This window comes from Schistocerca gregaria, chromosome 8 (assembly GCF_023897955.1).
Source record: "Schistocerca gregaria isolate iqSchGreg1 chromosome 8, iqSchGreg1.2, whole genome shotgun sequence".
Classification (NCBI taxonomy): Eukaryota; Metazoa; Arthropoda; class Insecta; order Orthoptera; family Acrididae; genus Schistocerca; species Schistocerca gregaria.
This window is the reverse complement of record NC_064927.1, coordinates 368,751,312-368,776,153: the sequence shown is the minus strand read 5'-3', so window position 1 is coordinate 368,776,153 and position 24,842 is coordinate 368,751,312.

The window sequence follows — 24,842 nt, the reverse complement described above, 5'->3', positions numbered from 1 at the left end:
ATTATCCGCTTTCCCTATTGCTTATCCCTATTTTTCGCAGCAGTTCGAACATCTTGCAACATGTCGAATGCTTTTGGTTGGTTAATCTGGGGGAGAGGACCAAACGGTAAGGTCATCCGCCCAATCGAATGCTTTTCTCAGGTTGACAAATCCTATGAAAGTGATTTGATTTTGCTTCAGTCTCGCTTCCTTTACCAACCCCAATGTCAGAATTGTCTTTCTGGTGCTTTTATCTTTCCTATAGCCAAACTGATCGTCATCCAACACATCCACAATTATCTTTCCATTGTTTCGATTATTATTATTCTTGTCAGAAATTTAGATGCATGAGCTGTTACGCTGATTGTGCGATAATTCTCGCTATGGTCAGATCTTGCAGTCTCCGGAATTGTGCGGATGATGTTTTCCTAAAAGTCAGGTGGTATTCGGCCAGACTCATACATTTTACACACCAACTTGAATAGTCATTTTGTTGACACGTACCCCAATGGTTTTAACGGAATATTATCAATCCCTTCTGCTGTATTTGAGCTTATGTCCTCCAAAGCTCATTTAAATTGTGGTTCTAATACTAGATATCCTATATCTTCTATATCGAGTTCTGTTTCTTTTTCGGCTTTCCTCCGTCGGAGGTTCGATTCCTCCTTCGGGTATGGGTGTGTATGTGTCGTCCTTAGCGTAAGTTAGTTTAAGTTAGACTAAATAGTGTGTAACCTTAGGGACCAATGACCTCAGCAGTTTGGTCCCGTAACACCTTACTATAAATTTCCAAAAGTTTTGTTCTTTTTTCTACGACGTCATCAGACAAGTCTTCCCCTTCATAGAGGCCTTCAAAGTACTCTTTCCACCTGTCTGCTCTCTCCTCTGTATCTAACAGTGGAATTCCCATTGCACTCTTAATGTTACCATCCTTGTTTTCAGTTTCACCAAAGGTTGTTTTGTCTGTTCTATATACTGTACCCGCCCTTCCGACAATCATTTCTTTTCGATTTCTACGCATTTTTCATGCAGCCATTTTGCCATAGCTTTCCTGCACTTCCGATTTATTTCATTCCTAAATTACTTGTATTCCTGTATTCCTGAATTTCCCTGAACATTTTTGAACTTTCTCCTTTCATCGGTCAGCTGAAATGTTTACCCATGGTTTCTTCGCAATTACCTTCTTTGTACCTATGTTTTTCTTTCCATCTTCTGTTATACCCCTTTTCAGAGATGTCCATTCCTCTTCAAGTGAATTGCCTGCTGAGTTCGAAAATGGTTCAAAAGGCTCTGAGCACTATGGGACTAAAGATCTGAGGCCATCAGTCCCCTATAACTTAGAACTACCTAAACCTAACTAACCTGAGGACATCACACACATCCGTGCCCGAGGCAGGATTTGAACCTGCGACAGTAGCGGTCGCGCGGTTCCAGACTAAAGCGTCTAGAACCGCTCGTCCACTGCGGCCGGCTGCCTACTGCGCTATTCCTTATCGCAGTATCTGTAGCCTTAGGGAACATCAAGCGTATCCCTTCATTCCTTAGTGCTTCGGTATCTCACTTCTATGCACAATGATTCTTTCTGACTAGTCTCTTGAACTCCAGTCTAATCTTCATCACAAGTGCCTATATTTGCTCCTGGGTGCGCCTTACAATCCAGTATCTGATTTCGGAATCTCTGTCTGACCATGATGTAATATAACTGGAATCTTCCCGTATCTCCCAGCCTTTTCCAAGTATACCTCCTCCTCTCGTGATTCTTGAACAGAGTATTTGCTATTACCAGCTTATTAGTCTTTCTCAATCCTACTACCAAGTCCCAAGCCCATATTCTCCAGTAACACTTTCTTCTACTCCTTCTCCTACAACCGTATTCCAGTCCCCAGTGACTATCAGAATTTCTTTCCTTTACGTACTTAATTACCCATTTAATATCCTAATATACTTTGTCTATCTCTTCATCTTCATATTTCGACGTGAGCATGAACACCTGAACTATCGTTGTGTTTGTTTGCTGTCTTTTCTGATAAGAAGAAACCTATCACTGAACTGTTCACAGTGAATCACTCTCCGTCCCACCTTCCTATTCATAAAGAATCCTACTGATGCTGCTTATATTATCCGACCAGAAAGACTTGTCTTTTTTCCATTTCACTTCACTGACCCCCACTATATTAAGACTCAGCTATAGCATTCCCTTTTCAAATTTTCTAGCTTCGCTCCCACGTTCAAACTTATGAGTTCAACGCCTCGACTCGTAGAACGTTACCCTTTTTCTCATGGTCACCATCTCCTTGGCAGGCCCCTTGAAGAGTCCGAATGGGGGATCAGTCCGTATCTTTCGACGAAGAAGAGATCATCACGACAGTTATTCAATTACAGGCCACGTGTCCTGTGGATACACAGTGGTTTCCATTGCTTTCTGCACCCTCATGTCGTTGATCATTTCCGCCTTTGGGGGCAGTTTCCCACCCCAAGGGCAAGAGAGTGCCCCGAATCTCTGTCCAGCTAGCCGCTATGACCGAGCAGTTCTAGGGGCTTCAGTTCGGAACCGCGCTGTTACTACGGTCGCAGGTTCGAATCCTGCTTCGGCCACGGATGTGTGTGATGTCCTTAGGTTAGTTAGGTCTAAGTAGTTCTAAGTCTAGGGGACTGATGGCCTCAGATGTTAAGTCCCATAGTGCTGAGAGCCATTTGAACCATTTGAACCTTTGTCCGTTCCTCTGCCTTCTTTGACAAGGCTGTTGGCAGAACGAGAATGATTTCTCATGCCGGAAGTCTTCGGCCGCCATTTCTGAGAATTTTTATTCAAAGTTTGAGCAGTGGCTGGGCTCGAAACCGGGACCAAAGACGTTTTGATTACGAATCAAAGACGCTACCCGTAGGTCACATTTTTCCTCCAAAGGAACCCTTGTGACGCCCAAACAGAGGGTTGGGGCAAAGTGGGCGGTGGTTCAGCCTGACGCCTGGTCACCAAGTCCCATTCTCCCCAGGAACCAAGGAAAGCATAGGGAACTTTGATATAAAGTTACAAAGAATATCAATGATTTACTTATTGATTTATTTATGTTTCCTTCTTTTGCATTTTTTATTTTTTAATTATCATTAGTACCACCGAGAATAGTAGGAAAGGATGTTGCAAGGAGCAGGGAGCGGCAAGTCGCCGGACTATGTGAGGCTGTCGATGCATAGTTTTACCGGGAACAAACATTATGATGACCACAGAAGAGTGGAAAAAGCGTCGATCAACTCATTGCAGTAACACCCCAACTCTGTGGTAGGTTTAGACGAGACTAAAAAGGAAATTAGAGAAAAATTGTCTGTATTTGGAACTGCTGATAACTGCACAATGGCGTTCTTTATGGAAGTGCCAAAAATCAAGGGTATCTTTCTCGGCGTCAGCAAAGGAGTAGTGACCTGCGTGTCCACAAATCCGTTTCCTGGGTCTAGTCTTCGTTTGTGAGAAGTATCCGGAGTCCGGAAAGAGGAGCACGTGAGGAGATCTCTCAAGAGGAGCCATACGGGTAATTTTCGCCAGCATGTGTCGCAACAACAAACAAGACACCTGCCGCCGATCCTCACATCAGGCGATGCTCGTCCGTGTCCAGAACATCACACGCGACGCGCGATGGGGTGTCTGCAAGGTGAATCTTGTGAAGTTATGGCGGGCATACTTGCTTCCCATTCACCATAAGGCACGATGCAGACTGGGCGTCAGTGGCAAAATAAGAGGTACACACAGACCGCCAGACGGCATGCCAGTCGACTTGGGGATGTTTACCATCAATCACATTCCCTGAAGAAAATCACAGATCGCCTTCATGGATGTCAAACACATTGACGGTAGTGCAGGAGGGACACAGCTCAGTTCGAGGAAAAAATGGTGGAAGTAAAGGAAGGGTGGCCGGAGATCCGAAAGCTGGATAGGAGCTGAGAGGGACTGTGGTGCACGGGCCTCCAGCAGCAGGCAGTATATAGGACTACAGCAGCACAGCACCATTTTAGAGCTGGGGAAAAGGGCTATCGCTCCGTCAAGGACATGATACAGTACAGACCTAAACCGTTCCCACACCGCTGGAGGATGAGGGTCACGTACCTTAATTTGTATAGCGAGTCATGGCGAACATTTGAAGCCAATGCCGCTAGCATGCAGCGGCCGATAGTAGTGTCTTTGCCACGTGGGGGACACGCGACGCCAGACATATTGTGTCCGAGGCAAGGTCAAGGGGCCCGCAAACGATGGCCTAGGAACCCAGCTTGTCATTGGGCCAGTAGTCGCCGGCAGCTGAGGGCAACCGTGCACCACAGATCACTTGCGAAATCGAGTCGTAAGCATCAGGTAGTAGCAGCTACAAACAATGGAGTAGTGCTGTCTGCAGGAAGCCTCACGGCCTTAGCCTTGGTACCCAATTTGCGGACGTTGAGGCAGTTACCAGAAGCTTGGCCGTAGGTGGTAACCCATGCCAGTGATTCACTGACCTCAGCAGTGCTTCGAAAAACGATGACGACATCGTCTGCATAATCAGTGCAGCTCAATACATGGCCACTGAGAGGCACCCCAGACAGGTATTGATGGAGGCCGCAGACGAATGGTTCCGTGTCGAAAGCATACAATTGTGCAGAGAGCGGGCAGCCTTGACACACCGAACGACGGATAAAGATGGGATGTAACTCCACGAAGGAGACGCATTACGACAGCGACAGTAGTATTAGAGTATCCCATATTGTGGAACACCCCTTCCGGATAATTGTGATCGACCCAATCGAATGGCTGGCCGAGGTCAAGATTTGCCAAAGTCCAGGCGCGTGACGAGAGTAAGCAAGAGCGCTTAAGTCCTGATAGCGACAGAGGGCAGTGCGGATGTTATTGGCACCTCCCAAAGAAGTTTGATCAGCGGAAACCACGTTCCGCGCCGTCATTTTAAACCGTGCAGCCAGCAACCGGGTAGAGATCTTCGTGTCGCTGTTGAGTAACGTCAACGGGCGATAATCGCATATCTGTGATGTTCCCCGAGGCTTGTGGATGGGAATTAGCAGATCGTTGAGAGGACCGTCTGGGATTTGCACGAGAGGCGACATAAGGTCCAGAGAAATTTCCGTCCACACTGGCACCATTAGGAGACGAAATGTCCGATAAAACTATAGTGGGTGGCTGTCAGGAGCAGGTGACTTGTTCGTAGGATCTGCCCGGATAGCATCATGGACTTCGTCGTCTTTGACATCGGCAAACAGATCCGTCCCCAGGAACCGAGACACAGGAGAGTCAGCAGACTGCCGTAATGTTGTCAGCATTGTGACGTTGCGCAGAATACAACATAACATAATATATATGGAGGGCAAACCCTACATCACGATGGGTATCCGAACGCTGCCCGTTATCAGTCGTAAGAATCTTAATCAAAGTCCTCCGATGGTGGCACCATTTCGTTATCACATGGTACATAAATGTTCGCTACTTTGCTAACCCGTCGTGTGTTTGCGCTCTGACCATTGCTCCACCAAGGTGACGTTGAGAGAGAGAGAGAGAGAGAGAGAGAGAGAGAGAGATGTGAGCTGTGCCTGGCTCGATTTACCATCACCTGACACTCTGGCATATGTACCATTGTAGAATATTCCCGAAGAATGGTGAAGTAAAACTCCTGGGTTCGTCACGCCACAACCTCTCTTCCGTAACCAATCAAGGCCTTGCACAGGGCAGGATTTGCACAGAGGATCCACCATGGCAGGGCAAACTGGTATGTTTCATGGGGTCGACGACAAACTGTTCACGTGATCTCGATGAGCTGCTGCCAGTCGAGTGGAGTAAGACTGATTGTGGTCAGATTCCAAGGTCCTCGGCCATGCCACACACTCTGGCGGCAACGTTAACATCCGCAGCATACAGCATTTCATGGAGTTAAGCCAATTTGTGGCATGCCCGAATGGTGCCGACACTGATCGAGGCTATGCGATAAGTTTGAAGAGCTGTCATCGTCAGGAGGACAGGAGATGAATACGCGAGGGAAGTACAGGGAGCTCCCTATTAGGCCCCTGTCGAAGGGCACATCACTGTGACGGGAAGCGAGCCGACAGCCGACGCTACCAACGAGGACCTATCGTTCTGTACACCTCCAGAACATCCCTACTCATCATCGACGTCGTCTATCCGCTTCCTCGGCGACCGTTGCTTCGTAACATGTTGTTCTGTGTCGGATGGCAGGCGGCTATCGTCCGACATGCGGCCGGACGGCAGAAAATTGGAGGTAGCTGCAGCTCCTTGATCAACAACCATGGGATCGGGACAGACGAGTCTGCTGACGGACGTCATCAGTTGGTACTGCCTCCGGGGGCAGTGTAGGAGAGGTGGTCAAAACGTCCATCTCGTCGACGAAAGGAGTCGACTCCGGTGCTGACAGATTCAGAGTCTGCACAGCAGGCAGCCCCGCCTCGGACGTGTAAGATAGAGGTAACGCATTGGGCGCCTCAGGGAGAGCGACGGCACCGATCGGCTTCTGAACCAGTCTACGTCGGAGGCATCCAGAACGGACACGGCCTTCCTGGCGACAACGCGAACAAGTGCGCGGCTGGCCATCGTACATGACGACAGATCTGCAGCCTGCAATAACCAAGTAGGAAGACACGTGTTTCCTCAGTGAAATTTTTGTCACTGACGACGCGGTAGGTTTCGATTGTTTTCCACATTTCAGCAATGTGACAGACGACGTTTCAGTAAGTTTTAAAGGCAGCCACCACAACGTCCTACGGCCCCTCAAATGGGAGTTCTAAAAGAATTGTCTAGAATGTTCTTCAATCCAATAGCGAACAGTTGTGGCATGGTGACATGACATTGTTGTTTGGGAACACGGAGTTCATAGAAGGCGGCAAATAATCTCCAAGTAGCCGGACAGAACCATTTCGTCTAAGATCGGTTCAATTGGAGCAGATGGCCCGGTCCATTCCATGTAAACAGACGCTGCACCATAATGGAGTGACCACCAGCTTTCACAGTGCCTTGTTTACAACTTGGGCACATGGCTTCGTGAGATCTGTGCACACACTCGAGCCCTATCATTAGCTCTTACCAACCGAAGTTTGGACTCATCTGACCAGGTCACGGTTTTCCAGTCGTCTAGGATCCAATCGACATGGTCACGAGACCAGCTGCGGCGCTGCTGATCTCGTCGTGCTGTTAGCAAAGGCACTCGCGTGGGTTGTGTGCTGCCATAGACGATTAACACTTAATTTCCTTTCACTGTCGTGACGGATATGTTCATCATGAGCCCCAAATTGATTTATACGGTTATATCACCCGCTGTTGCTTGTCTGTTAGCACTGACAACTCTACGCAAAGGCTGCTGCTCACGGCCGTTAATTGAAAGCCGTTGGCCACTATGTTGTCCGTGGTGAGAGATAACGCCTGAAATTTGGTATTCTCGGCAGATTGTTGACACTGTGCATCTCGCAATTCTGAAGTCCATAACGATTTCCGAAATGGAATGCCCCATGCCTGTAGCTCCAATTACCATACAGCGAGCCGGCCGCGGTGGCCAAGCGGTTCTAGGCGCTTCAGTCTGGAACCGCGTGACTGCTACGGTCGCAGGTTCGAATCCTGCCTCGGGCATGGATGTGTGTGATGTCCTTAGGTTAGTTAGGTTTAAGTAGTTCTGAGTTCTAGGGGACTGATGATCTCAGATGTTAATTAAGTCCCATAGTGATCAGAGCCATTTGATTTTGAACCATACAGCGTTCAGAGTCTGTCAATTCCCGTCGTGCGGCTATAATCACACTGGAAAACTTTCCACATGAATCACTTGAGTACAAATTACAGCTCCGCCAGTGCTCTGCCCTTTTGTACCTTGGTACACGATACTAACGCCATCTGTACATGTGGATATCGCCATCCCATGACTTTTGTCTCCTCAGTGTAGTGGCCCGAAGAAGATCAAAATTACATTCTCTGTGAGTAATCATACGTACTTTGAGTCCGATAAAATGGATTGTCCAACGTAAACTGGTTCAATTGGCTCTAAGCACCATGGGACTTAACATCTGAGGTCACAAGTCCCCTATACTACTTAAACCTAACTAACCTAAAACATCACACACATCAACGCCCGAGGTAGGTTTCGAACCTGCGACCGTAGCAGGCCAACGGTTCCGGACGGAAGCGCCTAGAACCGCTCGGCCACAGCGGCCGGCTGTCCAAGGTAAAGGCGCTGATGGAAATTCCTGAAGATTTCAAGGAAATTATCGAAGCATCCAGATGTAAGAGTGTGAAATCTTATGGGACTTAACTGCTAAGGTCATCAGTCCCTAAGCTTACACACTACTTAACCCAAAGTATGCTAAGGACAAACACACACACACCCATGTCCGAGGGAGGACTCGAACCTCCGCCGGGACCAGCCGCACAGTCCAACGACTGTCCAGATGTAAGCCATCCCCATTTCACTGTAAATCAGAAATGGAAAACACCCTTCGACTCATGCTGCAAATTGCCCTATCAAAACACACCTACTAAGATGATATTCTCTGAAACCACTCACTACTATACGCTGAAATAGCAAACAACTTACATGCAGGAAAGCAAACTGGCATCGTCAGTACACTATAAAAATGTCAGCCAGTGAGTGTGCTGCTTGAGTTGCCCATGCCTGCTTATCATGGTGTGTTTAATTTAAGAATTCCTTATTTGTCTAGTACATAATAGCTTTACAGTTACTTTCTGTTCACTATAATCTAAATCGAACAAATTCATTCCTTATTCTTGATCTCCTTCTACTTTCCAGGCTAAAATATAAAGATATCCAAAGCCTGATGAAGTTTTGTCGTCCTGTCCATGATTTGAGTACCATAGCAGTATCATTACAGCCATAAACTCGTTTAGTCGTGACTATTATGGGATTATTGCGTCAGTTTCCGTTGACCTACTTGTTTCTCTCACCTTACAGAGTGAAATTTGACTGCACTTGGAGAAATTACATCGATCAAGGAGCACTCCGAATGACAATGCTATAGCCACATCGATAAACCCAACATGTTCATGCTAACAGAATTTTCCGTCGGTTCTTGGAAGAACAACATTATAATAGCAAACTGATTGCTTTTCAATTACCAAAATGTTTAATTTATGAAATAAAACTAATTACTTATTCTTATATACACTACTGGCCATTAAGATTGCTACACCACGAAGATGGCGTGCTACACACGCGAAATTCAACCGACCGGAAGAAGATGCTGTGATATGCAAATGACTAGCTTTTCAGAGCATTCACACAAGGTTGGCGCCGGTGGCGATACCTACAACGTGCTGACGTGAGGAAAGTTTCCCACCGATTTCTCATACACAAAGAGCAGTTGACCGGCATTGTCTGGTGAAACGTTGTTGTGATGCTTCGGGTAAGGAGGAGGAATGCGTACCATCACGTTTCCGACTTCGATAAAGGTCGGATTGTAGCCTATCGCGATTGCGGTTTATCGTACCGCGACATTGCTGTTCACATTGATCGAGATCCAATGACTGTTAGCAGAATATGGAATCGGTGAGTTCAGGATGGTAATCCGGAACGCAGTGCTGGATCCCAACGGCCTCGTATCACTACCAGTAGAGATGACAGGCATCTTATCCGCATGGCTGTAACGGATCGTACAGCCGCGTCTCGATCCCTGAGTCGACAGAAGGGGACATTTGCAAGACAATAACCATCTGCACAAACAGTTCGACGACGTTTGCAGCAGCATGGGCTATCAGCTCGGAGACCATAGCTGCGGTTACCCTTGACGCTTCATCACAGACAGGAGCGCCTGCGATGGTGTACTCAACGACGAACCTGGGTGCACGAATGACAAAACGTCATTTTTTCGGATGAATCCATGTCTTGTTTACAGCATCGTGATGGTCGCATCCGTGTTTGGTGACATCGCGGTGTACGCACATCGGAAGCGTGTATTGGTCATCGCGATACTGGCGTATCACCTGGCGTGATGGTATGGGGTGCCATTGGTTACACGTCTCGGTCACCTCTTGTTCGCATTGACGGCACTTTGAACAGTGGACTTTACATTTCAGATGTGTTATGACCCGTGGCTCTACCCTTCATTCTATCCCTGCGAAACCCTACATTTTAGCAGGCACTACCGCATGTTGCAATTAATGCCTGAAGCATTTATGGCACGTGATGTATTTTCTCTTGGTGGGCGATGTGAAAGAAGGCAGTATTTGGAGGCAGTCAACGTGATAGTGGCATCCAACCAGGAGTAACGCAGGCGGTGACAGCTCCGACCAACACCGACTCAAAGGAAGGCCTCGACGCTTGTTGGTGACGTCACGTCAGCTGGGCACGGAGAACGCCAGGTCTGTTGCAGGCAGAAACGCCTGAACGTGCTTATCACTATAAATCTCTTATTTTTGGACAAACTGTTTGGTACTGTTTTCGGTTCTGCAGTTTAATTTAGATGAAAGATTTCTTACTACTTGAAGCTACAAATGAAGATCATAGTTCTGTATTACTGAATCCTGTCGAAACAAACGTAGATCAAAATGAGAAGATGCTTTGCCCCACTGCAAGCTTCGGAATTTTTACATTCAAGGAACTATATTTACTTGATCCATTTTGCTATCGAAACTTACCCCAACCCCCTTAGAATGAACTCGTTTCTTTTATTTATTTATTTATTTTCGTTTGACATCGTCACTGGAAATGTGAACTAATTTAAATGTATAAATGTCCAACTGTTGCCAGTCATTAGATTACAGTCGTTTTCAACAAAAGGAATTCTAAACGGAAACAAAATAGCTTCATACATTGAAAATACTGCTGAGCACATGCACATTAGAAAAGATAAATATTCCACTCTTGCAACGGAAAGGAGAGACTTTGTAAGATAAAAAAATTTTATTTGATAAAACAAGTATCTCTCTTTTGCCCCTTGTTCTGTCCCCCATCCCCTCCCCCCAACGTGTACAATCACAAGGTATATTATTAACATTCAGTGCTCCTCACCCCATAATCAACCAAGATACCTAAAGAAGAGCAACAATATGCTCACAGTTTTTTGTAAAAGCAACCCAGTACAAACGTAAGTTCCTCAGATTTAAAAATAAGGTAAAGAAGCACGAATTCTGTTGCTGCTGGACCATGAAATTGTTTTTGTGTGTCAATCCTTAAAACAGGTGGAAATTTAAGTTCAGGAGTACACTATTTGTTAAGAAGTGTAATGAACTGCACAATTAATTGATTGCAGAAATCTCTCAGAAGAATGTGTTGGTCAACTACCGCCAATAGTTTCACATTTTCCTGTGTCAGAGAGGGAGACACCACCATTGTGAGTATGCCTGCAACAGACCTGGCGTTCGCCGTGCCTAGCTGACGTGACGTCACGAACAAGCGCCGAGGCCTTCCTTTGAGTCGGTGTTGCTCCGACGCCGTGCCCGGGCGCAGGAGTGACCGGGTTAGTGCCTTTGCGGGCGCGCAGTTGGCTGCCCTGGCTGGGCGGAGGGGGCACCTGTTGCCGCGCCGACGATGGCGGCGACCCGGCAGTAGTGCCACGGCGCGCGTGCTGATCGCTGGTTCGGATCTTGCGTGGGCGTGTGTGATTTCGCGTGTGTGCGTGCTGCAACATGAACAACGTGCGCAGGAACGCCCGTCAGGTGTACCAGGACACGGTGAGTAGCCGCAGCTGCTGTCCCCTTCTGACTGAGGTCCTAGCTTCATATCCCGACATCGTTGTTGCGATACACCTGGTAAAGATACTGACTGTTTCCCCTGTTACATGTGTTGCTGTTTTATTATAGCGTCATCATTCTGACGACAGTAAAAACATTTACGCAACTGTAACTTAGAACTGAGAAGTGAATGGAGCTATTGTGCGGTACCGTTCCCTAGCAACCGTCAAATGCACCACGCGACTTCCGCGCCTCGTGTTCGAATCCGTGAGTGGCGAAACTGAACGTCAGTTGTGCGGCGCTAGGAAAAGCATTAACACTCAGGTGCAAGCGAGGTCGGAAACGATTGTTTTTATTAGCGTTGCTCTGCCAGCTCTTGCATCACAGTGACAGTAAGGGGGGCCTTCTGCATTGATTTGTCAACGATCGGTCGAAGAAGGCGTTTGTGATGGTTATTATCAATTAATATACGTTTGTGAGACAGACCGCTAGGAGTAAAAGGTTGCATCATGTGACAAATTTTAGGACGCTGCATAGGGTCACAAATGGAACGGTGTGTGCAAACTCGCCTGCATCTTATACGGAGCTGAAACTAGATGAGGATACATGGATGTCAAGAAAATAAATTGCTTTTGTATATTAGCGCAGTGAAAGATCGCAGCTTCCTGGTGGTATAATACTGTAGAGTCGTTTTGTCTGACGAAACCCTTAGTCAAGAAATGAGAAACGAAGTGAAATCACAATGACGACAGTCACTGGCTTTGAACGACTGGTACGAGATTTAGCATAGCGCGCTCATGGGTTTTGCCTAGCAGGTTCTACAGATTTTTCGACCATAACGTAATAGGCAAATAAGTAGTCAAGTGCACACAGACTGTTCTGCGTTCTTTGAGGGGTGCTATTCGGAAGGTGAGTAAGAATAATCATATTAGGCAGGACTGACAGAATTTAACAAAAGCCGGAGAAACTATGTACAGTGCATGCATATTTATAGATAGGCGAAAGGAGCAGATTTTTTTAATAGAAGACACCTATGATTCGGCGTGTCTCTACTACAGATTACAGTTGAAGTTAACCACCGTAAAAATCATCATAAAAGATCTGTTTAAGGTTTACTGCATAACAGTTTTCACAAATTAGAAGTTTAAGCGAATAAACTTCACTTCAGCCCGGCAACACTAAGAAATATGACAGATTTTGCTTGACGACTCTCTGGGTTAACTAGATTGAAAGCAATTTGCTCAGTTTGTATTCGAAGCGAGGGACCACGCACTGATAGTTGCACACTCTATACTTCGCAGAGTTGGAACCACAAGGTTTTTAATAATGGAGCGTGAATGTGGAATCGACTCGTGTAATGCCGAAATAGTTTTGAGGTTTCTCGACAGATGATTCCCTATGCATTGGCTGCTAGTCAGTCTCCAGTATGTATGACTTTCTTCTAACTCATTCCGATCTGATACATCTATCAGTTTGGCGGGGTAATGTGCGAGTTCCAATGGAGCAACCTTTCTCTTTTCTTTTTTTTCCTCCAAGAGGAGGAGAGTTAGGGGGGAGGGTAATTGCAGCTACCATCCACCTCTCTTGCTCGACGAAAGTGTTAAGTGCACGTGTATGAAAACGTCAGAGGTTCTACGCAGCTGTACGTGCCGTTGCAGTAGTCATCGTTCAGGCAATATATTTCCTCACGTCCGTAACCGAGCGAAGTGGTGCACTGGTTAGCACAGTGGACTCGCAATCGGGAGGACAACTGTTCAAACCTGCGTCCCACCACCTGGATTCAGGTTTCCGTAGTTTTCCTACACTGCTTCTGGCAAACGCCTGAAAAGGCACGGGCTGTTTCCTTCCCCATCTTTCCCTAATCCGAGCTTGTGCTCCGTCTCTGATGACCTCATTGTTCGCGGGACACTAAAGACTAATCTACTCCTTACGTCTCGTTTTAAATTTCTGTGAAAACTGTCTGTGATTTTATGGCTGTTAATTTTGGACCACCTGGTGCTGTAAGACTTACACAGAACAAGTCACAGTACATGTAACTGGAATACTGTTCTCCAGAAATAAAATATAAATATCTTTGAATACGGACCAAAAGTTTTGCGAAAGTTGCCTTGCACGTCAGGTAAATTCCGGAACTGGCAGTTCAGTATCATCTTACTCGCAAAGGAATCGAGACTTTCCACGCGATTAGCTGGCGACGATACGCGTTTGTTTTCGGACCAACTTCCAGTATTCCAAGAAGGTGTTACAGTGACGTTAACAAAATATAGCGTAGGTCCGGTAATCGTGTGATACCGAAGTATTAATGAGAGGCGCTTAGAGTTACTGTGCATGTCAACATCTTCCGCGTCGCCCTGCCGATGCGGTCCGGCGCGGCGGTTAGAATTGGCGACCGTGTGCGGCGGAACGCCAATAGGTGCTGCCGCAAGCCGTGTGCCGGCTGCGCACGTAGCAGCCAGCTTTCGCCCAGCTGTGAGCCGCTCAACAGGTTATGTGCCGGCAGGCGCTACCGCCCGCGCGACCTGCTCGCTCGCGGGGCTGCTCCGAGGAATCTGTGGACGTCGCAGTTACTCTTCCACCGAACGGTCACCTCATGTCGCCACGTTTCCCTCGCTCCCAGCCACTTCGTTAAAGTGCGGTAGTGAACCCTCACCCCATCCCACGTTCTCTCGCCATTCCTCCCCCCCTCCCCCCCCCCCCCTTCCTCTCGCTCAAATCTTGGCGCTGGTGAGACTGCCCTGTAGCCCATAGTCTAAATCCCGTTTTACTCGAGCGACTTCCTGGTCAGAAATAGACTATTCGTAGTGCGTACCCCTTTCGTGCCTGCGAGCACCCCAGCAACCAACCACAACGCAGGTGTGTTTATGACGTCATCGATCTATAAACTGTGCTGAGTATATAGCTGTAAATTTTCGAGTAAGCTGGACACCAGCATGCCCAGAAACGGGGACTATGACGGCGTCTGCCAACAATGGCAATTAATCTATCCTGGCTGATCTTTCTCTTATTATAGAAATGGATTTTATGCTTTTGTCTTTTTAATCTTCATTGTGTCCTTTGGTTTGTTTTCGCAACAAATTGAAAAGCTGCACAAGATACTAGCATTTTTTCCTTGGTACTGTTCTATAAGAGCCGAAATATCTGAAATCAAAAGGGTATTTACGTTTTACAGAGAAAAAGCTTGTGGTGTGCTTAAATAAGAAAGTAAACTGATAAACGGTTTTCTAATGAAAATTACACTACTGGCCATTAAAATTGCTACACCAAGAAGAAATCCATATGATAAAAAGGTATTCATTGGACAAATATATTATACTAGAACTGACATGTGATTACATTTTCACGCAATTTGAGTGCATAGATGCTGAGAAATCAGTATCCAGAACCACCACCTCTGGCCATAATAACGGCCTTGATACGCCTGGGCATTGAGTCCAACAGAGCTTGGATGGCCTGTACAGCTACAGCTGCCCATGCAGCTTCAACACGATACCACAGTTCATCAAGAGTAGTGACTGGCGTATTGTGACGAGCCAGTTGTTCGCCCACCATTGACCAGACGTTTTCAATTGGTGACAAATATGAAGAATGTGCTGCCCAGGGCAGCAGTCAAACATTTTCTGTATCCAGAAAGCCCCGTACAGGACCTGCAACATGCAATCGTGCATTATCCTGCTGAAATGTAACGTTCACTGTTCAAGGTGCCGTCAATGCGAACAAGAGGTGACCGAGACGTTTAACCAATGGCACCCCATACAATCACGGCGGGTGATACGCTAGTATGGCGATGACGAATACACGTTTCAAACGTGCGTTCACCGCGATGTCACCAAACATGGTTGCGACCATGATGCTGTAAACAGAACCTGGATTCATCCGAAAAAATGGCGTTCTGCCATTCGTGCACCCAGGTTCGTTGTGGAGTACACCATCGCAGGCGCTCCTGTCTGTGATGCAGCGTCAAAGGTAACCGCAGCCACGGTCTCCGAACTGATAGTCCATGCTGCTGTAAACGTCGTCGAACTGCTCGTGCAGATGGTTGTTGTCTTGGAAACGTCCCCATCTGTTGACTCAAGGATCGAGACGTGGCTGCACGATCCGTTACAGACATGCGGATAAGATGCCTTTCATCTCGACTGCTATTGATACGAGGCCGTCGGATCCAGCACGGCGTGCGGTGTTACCCTCCTGAACCCAGCGATTCCATATTCTGCTAACAGTCATTGGATCTCGATCAATGTGAACAGCAATGTCGCGGTACGATAAACCGCAATCGCGATAGGCTACAATCCGACCTTTATCGAAGTCGGAAACGTGATGGTACGCATTCCTCCTCCTTGCACGAGGCATCACAACAACCTTTCACCAGGCAACGCAAGTCAACTTCTGTTTGCGTACGTGTAATCGGTTGGAAACTTCCCTCATGTCAGCACGTTGTAGGTGTCGCCACCGGCGCCAACCTTGTGGGAATGCTCTGAAAAGCTAATCATTTGCATATCACAGCATCTTCTTCCTGTCGGTTAAATTTCGCGTCTGTAGTACGTCATCTTCGTGGTGTAGCAATTTTAATGGCCAGTAGTGTATTTCAGCAGTCAAAAAGTCAGAATTGTCTGACAAAAAATAGCTTTCGATGTTATTTGGGACTCAGAAAGAAAACAAAATGCAAAGAATAAATCAAAAAGGGCTATTTATTGTGTTGTTCGATTCCTTTGCATATGTATATTTTCTCGAGAAAATAAATTTATATAATTTGAAATGTTTGGATGATACATTTCCTAGTCTTTGACTTATCAGGATTATAAAGGATTAACAACACGACCTTCGGCAAGAAATTCTATTATGCATTTTGCTTTTGTCATTAATAAACTACGGAGTGAGGTGGCGCAGTGGCTAGCACACTGGACTCTCATTCGGGAGGACAACGGTTCAATCCCGCGTCCGGCCATCCGTGATTTCCCTAAATCGCTCCAGGCAAATGCCGGGATAGTTCCTTTGAAGGGGCACGGCCGACTTCCTTCTCAGTCCTTTCCTAATCCGATGAGACCGATGACCTCGCTGTGTGATCTCCTCCCCCAAAAATAACCCCCAAACCCCATTAATAAACTCTATTGTCGTTGCTTGTTGCTAAATTTTGTTACTACACTTCGATTTTTTGTGAACGAAGGATAGCTGCTCATAACCTCACTATCGCCTTTCAGATGTCAAACCACCGGCAGACATCTCTCACAACACAAGCACTTTTGCCGCTGACGTGTAAACAAAAATGACTACTCGAAAAAGACGAGACTTAGTACAGGAATAAAACGCCAGGAGCGCTGCAGTAAACTCACTTGTCCAGAGCGGTTAATTGAGACAAGAAAGTCGATGATGAAAAAGGGGCTTAAGTTAAATATCCTGGGAATCGAGACTCTCTACGATTTTTGCTTGTTTTCGATATAGATACTGCAAAGTATCGAATCTGAGAATTCCAAGATCGTATTAAAATGTGTGCTGTGGGGTATCAGACTAGGCACGACATGCAAAAAGAAGCGAGCAAGGGACTTCGCTGAACAAGCCTTGAGGGTCCAACGGTACCGACCGGCCGCCGTGTCATCCACAGCCCTTAGGCGTCACCGTGTACGAAGGGGCGTGTGGTCAACACAACTCTCTCCCGGCCGTTGTGTTTTCGTGACCGGTGCCGCTACTTATCAGTCAAGTAGCTCCTCAACTGGCCTCACAAGGGGTGAATGCACCCTACTTGCCAACAGCGGAAATGCTAGCCAAGCCCGACAGCGCTTAACTGCGGTGATCTGAAGGGAACCGGTGTTATCGCTGCCGCCAAGGCCGTTGGCACGTATATAGATGTAGAAGATGCAATAAAATATCATTCATTTAGTTGACTACAACTTACATTTTATGTCTCCATGTAGTAATCCTGGTCAATTACGCTTCTCACGGACGATGAATACAATGTATATTCTAGTGACAAAATGTAATTTTTTGTGTGACGTAATTACAATTTAACAATTCTCAGACTTTTGTACACTTACTTGTACTGTGAAACCTTGCTGATCACCTAATTTCATGATTGCACGTCAACGGGTAGTACCCTATAGATCCTGATGAGCAGCTTCGTGAATTTTTAAATATGTCACATAATTGTCCGAATCTTTTGACAGAAATTGCTTAGAGGATTAAAACTGTTACGTTCCAGGGGGCCATAGACCTTAGAATCCGACGTAAATATGAATTTCATACGCCAACCTGTTCCAGAGAAAAAAGGGTCTTCCAACAAACGGGCAGACAAATAGATAAAAAATGATAATCATTCTTTTCGGGTTATATAATTACAAATTAACAATTTTCGAATTTTTTCTTTTACTTGTAGTGTGAAACGGTGCGTTTTTATAAATTTCACTATCCTAGGTTTTGACCATTGGTTTTGGAAGCATGAAAATATCTGATATACACGCACGTATCTGTTGATTACATTAACTTAGAAGCTTAAAAGTTTTACACTGCCAATAACAGGTAGACCTTAATACGTGACATAAATTTTGAACTAATTGCGTCTATTCGTTCCAGAGAAAAATAGTTCCTAATAGTTGGACAGAAACATGGACAACAAAGCTATACTACAAGGGTTGAAGCACAGAACCCTGAAACCCACAGGTGTAAGGTATTAAGCTCAGCAATCGATACCGCGCGAAAATTTTGGCGCTGACTGTGATAGTACGTAGTTACGGCCTTCTGAACGTGCAGCAATGCCCGAGCGCGAAGTACTGTACATTCGCGGAATACTTAGGCGGGGTAATAGGAGGAGGAAGGTGGACCTATTTACCCAACATGTTGTGAAATCTTCTTCGGGAGCATATGTTATTCTATGTGAAAAATGGTAAATAATACACTGAAGAGCCAAAGAAACTGGTACACCTGCGTAATTCGTGCAGGACCTCCGCGAAAACGCAGAAGCGCCGCAATAGAACGTGCCATGGACTCGACTAATGTCTGACCTAGTGCTGGCGGTGGCGCGGCGGGGGGAGGGGGGGGGGGGGGGAAGGAAGAAATGACACCATAAATCCGTAAGAGTACGAGGGGGTGGAGCACATTGCAAGGCACCCATAAACTCAATAATGTTCATATTTGGGAGTTTAGTGGCCAGCGGAAATGTTTAAACTCGGAAGAGTGTTCCTGGAGCCACTCTTCAGCAATTCTGGACGTGTTGGGTGTTGGCCTGTTCTGTTGGAAATGCCCAAGTCCGTTGGAAACTCATGTACATTTACATTCAGTATTATTTTGTTGTCATATTGGACACGATCAAGTGATCAGACTGGATGCTTACATACTTGTCACCTGTCAGAGTCGCATCTAGGTGTATCAGGAGTCCGACACCACCCCAACTGCACACGTCCCACACCAGCTTGAATAGTCCCCTGCTGACATGTAGAGCCCATGGATTCATGTGGTTGTCTCCATGCCCGTACTCGTCCGTCCTCTCGATACAATTAGAAACAAGGCTCGTCCGACCAGACAACATGTTTCCCAGTCATCAGCAGCCCATTGTCGGTGTTGACGAGACCAGGCGAGGCGTAAAGCTTCGTGTCGTGCAGTCATCAAGGGTACACGAGTGCGCCTTCGGCTCCGAAAGCCCATGTCGATTGTTTCGTTGAATGGTTCGCACGCTGACACTTGTTGATGGCCCAGCATCGAAATGAGCAGCAATCTGCGGGGGGGTTGCACTTCTGTCACGGTGAAAGATTCTCTTCAGTCGTCGTTGGTCCCGTTCCTCCAGGATCTTTTTCCGGCCGCAATGATGTCGAAGATTCGGTGTTTTACCGGATTCCTGATACTCAGGGTACACTTGTGAAATACTCCTACGGGAAAATCCCCAGTTCATCGCTAACTCGGAGATGACGTGTCCCATCGCTAGTGCGCCGACTAAAACACCACGTTCAGACTCACTTAAATCTTTTTGCCCTGCCGTTGTAGCAGCAATAACAGATCTAACAACTGAGCGAGGCACTTGATGTCTTATATAAGAGTCACTGACAGCAGCGCTGTATTCTGCCTACGTACATATATCTGTATTTGAACATGCATGCCTTTACCATTTTCTTTGGCGATTCAGTGTATGAGGACGTAATATGTGAAACTCATATACATTTACATTCAGTATTATTTTGTTGTCATATTGATATTCTGCAGCGATACAGAGTGATCCGAAGAAATGGTGCATATTCAAGGATATATCATAAACGATTATTCGAAGCAAAAAAAGTCTCAAATGTATATCTCAAGAACTGTGCGCACTTCTTCATCTTAGATACTCTGAAACAGATCTCTTCTACTGAACAAGTGCTCGTAGTTCTTAACACATGAAGTTTATGTTCCATGTGTACTGGACATATTTGTTGTTTGGTCCATACTTCCACCTCTCAGCATGTGGAAAACAAAGAACCTGCAGTAGAAAGGATTTACTTCACATTATCAAAGACGAAGTACTGCTCATAGCTCTTCACGTACGTATTTTAGATCATGTATTTACTGGATTTTTTTGTTTCTAATGATTGTTGCTAAGGCACCGTGTATGTAAGCCTCAAAATTAAAATGAATAAAAAAAACCTAAGTAACTGAAGAATTATTATGAAACGAAATAATGACTTTTGATCCACAATTTAATCATGTCGTTTGCGTTGAAGAATAACGCACCTCCTTAAATGTACTTCACGTTAAAATGCCAACTTTAAAATCCAAAGAAGGTAACGCACAACAATGACTTTAATGATTAAATGGCGCTACGCCACTTTAATGACACATTAACACTGCATACGTGAATCGCAACATAAAAATGTTCAAAACAAAGAGACCTTTAGCGTACATAACTATCTGAATTATGGGCCAAATTTTCGCGCGGTGTCTATTGCTGCCGGCCGCTGTGGCCGAGCGGTTCTAGGCGTTTCAGTCCGGAACCGCGCTGCTGCTACGGTCGCAGCTTCGAATCCTGCCGCGGGCATGGATGTCTGTGTTGTCCTTAGGTTAGATAGGTTTAAGTAGTTCTAAGTCTAGGGGACTGATGACGTCAGTTTTTAAGTCCCATAGTGCTTAGAGCCATTTGAACCATTTTGTCTGTTGCTGGGGCGGATATCTTGGTAAGTGCCATTTTTGCACGAAACGCTTTTTCCTTGCTGTTGTGTTCTCGGTACCACTCGTTCCAAGTGCCAAATCATGGAGAAAATTTTTCAAACATTGTTTATTATGGCTTTGGTCTTTGTGCCTAACAGTGCTCACCTCTGGAGTTGTAAGTAACATGCGTTAAGGTCGCCTTCATTTAATTCATGCGCGGTCTGTGTGGTAAGTCGAATATAGATAAGCTTTTGTTTGTACCAATAAAACTTACATGTAATGGAGCGAAATAATTTGGGTTTCAAAAACAGTGAAAAAGGTAAAAAGCTGTAAGATCAGAGTATCTCATACTCATCCATCTCAAATAGCTATTAAAATTCTTTCTCTTCAACAGAGGAATGAAAAAAATCCCAGCGTATTCAAAAGAGGGAAGACCCTGGCTGATGTATGCCATCCTGTAATTCATCTGAAAGATCAACCACGTTTTTCAGTTGTAAAACAGAAATAGCTGTTGATAGTTTTTCCTCGAGACCACGCGGAATTCTACAGTCAACATTGAAGGATTTTTACAGAATTTAATTTTTTCATTCTCTTGCAAACATTTAAAAGGTATGAATGATGGTTTTTACTGACTACAGTTCTGCTAGTTAAAACACTACTGGTGTATTTCTGTCATCACAAATACATCGTGCATTAGTATGAATGGCGCTCCGAAGAAAATCTTTCGTATTGCAACTTAGATAGAACGATTCAGTTCGCTGATTCGGCATCTAGAATGTTCTTAATAAATTATTATTTTTAGTTTGCCTCATTTTTTGGAGTGATGAAGTGAGCAGCATAATTCTACAGCATCAGAATACCTTTTCAGTTTTTTGGGTAGAAATGAGTTATATCTCCAAAGGGACACACATTGTTTTTCAGTTCTCATAAATGTCAGATATGCCTGATTTTGAGCGGGCGAAGTTAGAAGATGTGTATGTGAAACAAAAATTGTGGTAACAAAGTGATCTGTGGCGTAGCCTGATGTTTCTTTACCTTAACGAATGTGGCCGTATTTAACGCACTTTTCTTTATAGAAGATAGAACTGCGTGTAAATTCAGTATTCCTGTTTTACTTTATGGACAAGTCTCCGACGAGTATTTTGGTGTATATGACGAACATGTATCGTAGATAAACTATATAATACATTCTCTGCTTCCCCTTTCCCCCACTTCTTTGAGATCACTAATTTTCAGGTAAGTTTTGTTATAGACGCCAACGACAGCTACCCGTGAATATAGGGTTCGGTCCTGAGGGTGGAGGGATGGAATAGGTGATCACGGTTTGTTGCTGGCCCCTCTTTCCCTCTCGCACAAATACATAGGACTTTAATAATTATTGTAATTTCATTACAGCAGTGCTTAGTACATTGCTTTAGCGCAACTCTAAGAAATTGCAGTTCAGAGAAATACTGGCTGGTTATAATTAAAGCGCTGCAGCTCACGCAGGTCCAGCGTGTGCTGTAATTATCTTATGGTAGCGAAACTTGGTAGAGACGTTAAAACGTTAATGCGGAACGGATTTAGTTCCAGTTTTGGCCACTGGTGCACATCTGCACAGCACCTCGTCGACGTTTCCGGTGCTTATGTTGAACAAGTTGTATAAGCGGTGGTTAAAACTCGTAATAAAAGCGGCATTATGTCTTTGTCATTTGTTTGACATTTTGTGCCGATGTCTTGTTCCTAATCAATTATTCGTCGAAATATTTTTATGCGTCTTTCTCGCATTCAGTTCGCCAGATTTGCACAGCTATGACTACGCAGATGTAGACATCGAGAGAACGCAGTTTCTTTCCTCCTAAGTTCGTAAAAGCCAGTCTTAGTTGTGTCTTCATTAGTGGAGGGTATTTTACTTACTGTCTTGCATTATCCAACTTCCCATAGTTTCTCAGAGCCCCTGATTGGAATGTTTCCTTCCGGCAACCAAGCCACAAGTCCACAGGCAAGTAAATAAAAAGCATTCTGTGCTGAAAATATCTTGTAATTTCCCCTATATAAAAATATAGAAACTCGGAAGGCTAGTATGCTTACTTATTCTCTGGAAGTTATCTAAGGTTTAGGAAATAGAGTATTTTTTTGTTTTTTAGTGAGGGGCGTCATAACCCACATAATCCCTCACCCCAGAAGATCAGCGTCTAGGAGGTGTATTCCATTTCTTCCTCGGACTAGCAACTAACTTGGCAAGCCAGTTACAGAGAGGCCTGCAATACAGCTCGGCATTTTTTCATTAACAAATCATTGTCATAGGTTATACACGACAGAAAAAAATCTTGGACTTCCTGAGGATCGAACCGAACCTCGGACCTTGCGATTTATTGCGTGGCAGGTGCAGTGTTAAATTATCAAGGACGCGACCTGTCGCATTCTAAATGGTGGACCCGAACCACATCAACAAAATTTTTAGAGGTCGTTCGTGGATACTTTCGGATTATTTTGATATAAGAAACGTGTGGTTTCCAGTGGCTACTTACAGAGTAATAAAGTAATTACGATATATTCGGCCTGTTGCATCAAACATTTTTGCTTCTGAGAAAATTACTCCATAACAAAGAGAAAAGTTGTGAGATACATACAGTTGTTCTAACATGGAAGGGTCAGGTTTCCCGTAAGTTTTAGAAGATGTATGGCTTAATCTCTGTAATCAAAATATAGCACAAAGGGGGGGGGGCGGTATTCATTAGTATCTACATAGTATGAAGAAATTGTTGCAGAGTCGACAATGCAGGAGTGTACAGGGCGATTCAAAATTATTATTACAAGCTTTTAGGAACTGTAGAAGGGACATAGTAGATAAAGTTTTTACAAGGAACCCATGTCCCGAAGTGTACCAGTTGGACATAAAATCAGTTGGAAGATCGAATCACGTTCAGAAGAGGGCGCCCTGTGTGATTATGGCGTGACGTAACACCGTAGTCCGACTACAACAACGGCTTCGGGAAGCTGGTTCGTTCGAAACTTTGTCTGGAAACGTGGCAGAACATTCAAAGAGATTCTGGTCGTATGTGAAGGGCATTAGCGGAAAGACACAATCAGTGCCTTCTTTGCGTGGTAGAAATGGAAATACAGGGTGACAATTATTGAACTATATGAAGAAAACGGAAATTAGTTAAAAACTAAGGCGTGCACACACTTTATTCAACATGTAAACGTCACTAATATTCGGATTTAGATTATTATATGTTCGATATGCCTCCCATCATTGGCGATGAAAAGCTATTTTCTATTTTCTGCATTGACCCGCTGAAGCGTCGGAAAATCGATGCTGCACATGACCTCCTGAACGGCTGTTTTCCGCTCAGAAATGGCTTTGGGGTTATTGCTATACGCCTTTTCTTTAATATAGCCGCACAAGGAGGAGTTGCGTCCGTTTGGATCCGGAGAGTATGGCGGTCAATCGAGGCCCATGCCAGTGGCGTCATGGTAACCCAGAGCCAGAATGCGGTCCCCAGAGTGCTCCTCCAAGGCATCACACTCTCCTGCTTCAATGAGATCGAGCTGCGTCCTGCATGAACCACATCTTGTCGAAATCAGGGTGACTTTGGATAATGGGGATGAAATCATCTTCCAAAACATTCACGTACCGTTCGGTAGTCACCGTGTCATCAAGGAATATCGCACCGATGTCCGTGACTGGAAACTGCACACCACACAGTCACCCGTTGAGGCTGAAAAAAACTTTTCGATAGCGAAATGCGGATTCTCAGTCCCTCATTGCACCAGTTTTGCTTATTGACGAACTCATTCAAATACAAGTGGGCTTGGTCGCTAAACGAAATCATACTAATTCCCATCATGCCTCACGGCCAACCGTCCAGTTTGAACGTCCTTACGCAAACCGTTCAGAAGTTACGACGATTTTATTTCATATACTTCAATAACTGTCACTCTGTACTATCGATGACAGTGCTGCCAAAGCAGAGTTACTAAACACGGCCTTACGAAATTCCTTCAGTAAGAAGGACGAAGAAAATATTCCAGAATTCCAATCAAGAGCAGCTGCCAATATCATTAACTTAGAAGTGGATATCCTCTGAGTAGTGAAACTCAAATCACGAAATAAAAGCAGGTCTCCCGCTAC